Here is a 4,864-nt window from a genome sequence, read left to right on the forward strand (position 1 = left end):
TCCAGAGACACAGACTTAAACGCTTCTACTCACCTTGCACATAGTACTCTTTTCCATATTCTTTGGGGATTGAAAAATACTCATTCCTGCCTTTCTGCTCCGCTCTCAGGACTTTCTCAACATGGAGCTATGGGAGGCCTCAAAAGAAGAAGCATGAATGAGGCTCTACCACCTATTACATCACCTGAAACAAAACCCAGAAGAAGGTGAGCCTGCCTGATTTCAGGAACTGATTTCATGATTTTATCCTCATGAACCCAAGCACACACACACACACAAAAAAGCTAACAAGCGTTCCACAGCAGCCCAAACATTTTACCTTATCAAAGATATTAAACTCCTCCTCCATGAACCCATTGTCAACAAGTTCCGAGAGTACAAGGACTTTGTCCAGAAGCTCCACAAAGCCTATGGGAAGAGTGAGTGGAATGCTATAGAGCGCCTGAAGGATGATAAACCCAGATACAAACTGGACCCCATTGCCAAGGAGCGGTACCCCACATTTACTGATGCGTTGCAGGACCTCGATGATGCCCTGTCAATGTGTTTCCTCTTCTCCACCTTCCCTCGGATGGGCAAGTGTCATGTGTAGACCACTCAGCTACGCTGCCAGCTCACTGTGGAGTTCCTGCACTACGGAACTGCTGCCTATGCCCTGCACAAGGTCTTCCTGTCCATTAAAGGCATTTACTATCAGGCTGAGGTGCTGGGTCAGCCCATCGTATGGTTTACACCCTATGCTTTCTCCCATGATCATCCAACAGATGTGGACTACAGAGTCACGGCCACCTTCACTGAGTTCTATACCACTCTCCTGGACTTCGTCAAATTCCGCCTCTACCAATCAACCTTCACTACCCACCCAAGATTGAAGGTCAAACCCAAGCAGGGACAAAGGTCAGCGAGGACGCGTATGCATTGGACTCCGAGAGCTCTACGGAGAGACTGGCCGCCCTCAGTGCCAACCTGGCCCGAGTGGTGATGCCTGCTATAGAGGAGGCCGAGGCTGAGGAGTTTCCTACTGACGAGGAGGTGACAGCACAGGAAGAAGATTGAAGGAAAGAGCTAGAGGCACAGGAAAAGCACAAGAAACTCTTTGAAGGCCTGAAGTTCTTCCTTAACCGAGAGGTGCACCGTGAAGCATTTGCCTTCACCATCAGGAGTTTTGGTGGGGATGTATCCTGGGACAAGTCTTTGTGCATCGGAGCCACCTATGGAATCACAGACTCTTACATCACCCACCAGATTGTTGTCCGGCCGGGGCAGCAAACCCCCATCATTGGCCGGAACTACATACAGCCCCAGTGAGTGTTTGACTGTGTGAATACCCGGCTCCTCCTCCCAGGAAACTTGAAAGAGGAAGAGGAAGACGAGGATGAGGAAAAGGATGGCAACGAAGGTGATGGTGATGTTGCATTGGAAAACGAGGAAGATGTGGAAGCCGAACTGGAGAAGGAGGAGGAGGCACACATGTTGGACCGGAGCAGCAAAGGCTGGAAGGAGACAAGCCCCAGGTTATGGCCCGCCCTGTGAAGCTGGAAGACAAGCAGCGGCTGGCCCAGGAGGAAGAAAGTGAGGCCAAGCGCCTGACCATCATGATGATGAAGACGCGAGAGAAGTACCTTTAACAAAAGATCGTGTTTGGCAAGCAGCGCAAAATCCGAGAGGCCAATAAGCTCGCAGAGAAGAGGAAAGCCCATGATGACGCTGTGCGTTCTGAGAAAAAGGCCAAGAGGACAAGGCCTGTTGTGAGCTCCAGTCGTCCCTCACTGAGATTTGGACTTGGCAGAAGCAGCTAGTGAAACACAGACATATCAGCCAGCACTCTCGTGCTTTTGGTGGTGTGTGGCCAGCCCCAGCCTCCTGTGTGGTTCATGCCAGTGTCTGGGCAAAGAGGACTGTACCCAATCCAGTCCTAATCCAGGAGTCTACCTGACATCCTGATTTTCCTTGGCTTTCCACAGCCTCCTACATAGCTGTGCCCATCCTGTGCTCAGGATGCTGTCGTGGAGTAAGGGTGGGGAGCTTTTGTCATTAAATGGTTGAATCTTTGCAGCCAAAAAAAAGAAAAGAAAAGAAAAAGAAAGAAAGAAAAATACTCATTCTTCAAAGTGCTTTTGAAGTTTTTTTCCCTCCATTCTGACTATGTAATTATTTCACTGTACTCTAACACAGGAACCATTGTAGCCATGTCTTAAAGGGCCACGTACATTTCAGATCCTAGAACACTGAAAAACACCATGAAATATTACTGCACGATGCACTTTACTAAAACAGCACTCTTGCCATGTCTCTCCACTAAATCAGACACAATATCGTCTTCACTAGGACTTCAGGAAGGTCTCCATGCTAACCTCAACCTTCTCTCCATTTGTACTCCACTGTAGATGTGGCCTTCTAAAGGTTTTCCCCAACCGATATTTGCAGTGGCTGTGAAAATTCTAAAAATTCCAGCTATACAAGAGTACAAAATAAATATACAAATCAAACATTCCCTGATTACAGATCATTAAATGTATTTTGAAGCAATTATTTGACATGCATATAATTGAACCACTTATTAAAATGAAAGCCAATGAAAATTTCACCAAGCTCAACATTCTGAGCTCAAGTCCGAGAATCCATAAGGTGGAAACAGAGAACTAACTCCCACATGACCTCCACACGTACACCGTGGCACCCATGCCCTTCCCCACAAAAAAAGTAATACATTTAAAAGTATTTTTAGGGGCTGGGGATTTAGCTCAGTGGTAGAGCACTTACCTAGGAAGCACAAAGCCCTGGGTTCGGTCCCCAGCTCAAAAAAAAAAAAGTATTTTTTTTGGGGGGGAGAAAAGGATCTATTTGGCTTCCACTCCTACATCACTATTGATCATCAAAGGAAGTCAAACAAGGCAGGAGCATGGAAGCAGAGCTAGTGCAGAGGCCATGAAGGCGCTGCTGGCTCCCTTTCCATGCTCAGCCTGCTTTCTTTTTTTTTTTTAATTTATTTAATACTTAATAATAATTCTTTGGTTTCCAGGCAAACATCCCCCAATCCCCCCTCCCCCTCCTTATGGGTGTTCCCCTCCCAACCCTCCCCCCATTGCCGCCCTCCCCCCCACAGTCTAGTTCACTGGGGGTTCAGTCTTAGCAGGACCCAGGGCTTCCCCTTCCACTGATGCTCTTACTAGGATATTCATTGCTACCTATGAGGTCAGAGTCCAGGGTCAGTCCATGTATAGTCTTTAGGTAGTGGCTTAGTCCCTGGAAGCTCTGGTTGGTTGGCATTGCTGTACATATGGGGTCTCGAGCCCCTTCTAGCTCTTCCAGTTCTTTCTCTGATTCCTTCAACGGGGGTCCTATTCTCAGTTCAGTGGTTTGCTGCTGGCATTCGCCTCTGTATTTGCTGTATTCTGGCTGTGTCTCTCAGGAGCGATCTACATCCGGCTCCTGTCAGTCTGCACTTCTTTGCTTCATCCATCTTGTCTAATTGGGTGGCTGTACATGTATGGGCCACATGTGGGGCAGGCTCTGAATGGGTGTTCCTTCTGTGTCTGTTTTAATCTTTGCCTCTCTCTTCCCTGCCAAGGGTATTCTTCTTCCCCTTTTAAAGAAGGAGTGAAGCATTCACATTTTGATCATCCGTCTTGAGTTTCGTTTGTTCTAGGCATCTAGGGTAATTCAAGCATTTGGGCTAATAGCCACTTATCAGTGAGTGCATACCATGTATGTCTTTCTGTGATTGGGTTAGCTCACTCAGGATGATATTTTCCAGTTCCAACCATTTGCCTACGAATTTCATAAAGCCGTTGTTTTTGATAGCTGAGTAATATTCCATTGTGTAGATGTACCACATTTTCTGTATCCATTCCTCTGTTGAAGGGCATCTGGGTTCTTTCCAGCTTCTGGCTATTATAAATAAGGCTGTGATGAACATAGTGGAGCACGTGTCTTTTTTATATGTTGGGGCATCTTTTGGGTATATGCCCAAGAGAGGTATAGCTGGATCCTCAGGCAGTTCAATGTCCAATTTTCTGACGAACCTCCAGACTGATTTCCAGAATGGTTGTACCAGTTTGCAATCCCACCAACAATGGAGGAGTGTTCCTCTTTCTCCGCATCCTCGCCAGCATCTGCTATCACCTGAGTTTTTGATCTTAGCCATTCTCACTGGTGTGAGGTGAAATCTCAGGGTTGTTTTGATTTGCATTTCCCTTATGACTAAAGATGTTGAACATTTCTTTAGGTGTTTCTCAGCCATTCGGCATTCCTCAGCTGTGAATTCTTTGTTTAGCTCTGAACCCCATTTTTTAATAGGGTTATTTGTCTCCCTGTGGTCTAACTTCTTGAGTTCTTTGTATATTTTGGATATAAGGCCTCTATCTGTTGTAGGATTGGTAAAGATCTTTTCCCAATCTGTTGGTTGCCGATTTGTCCTAACCACAGTGTCCTTTGCCTTACAGAAGCTTTGCAGTTTTATGAGATCCCATTTGTCGATTCTTGATCTTACAGCATAAGCCATTGGTGTTTTGTTCAGGAAATTTTTTCCAGTGCCCATATGTTCCAGATGCTTCCCTAGTTTTTCTTCTATTAGTTTGAGTGTGTCTGGTTTGATGTGGAAGTCCTTGATCCACTTGGACTTAAGCTTTGTACAGGGTGATAAGCATGGATCGATCTGCATTCTTCTACATGTTGACCTCCAGTTGAACCAGCACCATTTGCTGAAAATGCTATCTTTTTTTCCATTTCATGGTTTTGGCTCCTTTGTCAAAAAGCAAGTGACCATAGGTGTGTGGGTTCATTTCTGGGTCTTCAATTCTATTCCATTGGTCTATCTGTCTGTCTCTGTACCAATACCATGCAGTTTTTATCACTATTGCTC

At 45.9% G+C, this 4,864-nt stretch overlaps 1 pseudogene; it reads left to right on the top strand.

Moving 5' to 3' along the window:
* Nucleotides 1-482: 482 nt before the first annotated feature.
* Nucleotides 483-1,870, top strand: Pes1-ps6 (pescadillo ribosomal biogenesis factor 1, pseudogene 6; annotated as a pseudogene).
* Nucleotides 1,871-4,864: the final 2,994 nt, after the last annotated feature.

Source organism: Rattus norvegicus, chromosome 15 (assembly GCF_021556685.1).
Source record: "Rattus norvegicus strain SHRSP/BbbUtx chromosome 15, alternate assembly SHRSP_T2T, whole genome shotgun sequence".
NCBI lineage: Eukaryota > Metazoa > Chordata > Mammalia > Rodentia > Muridae > Rattus > Rattus norvegicus.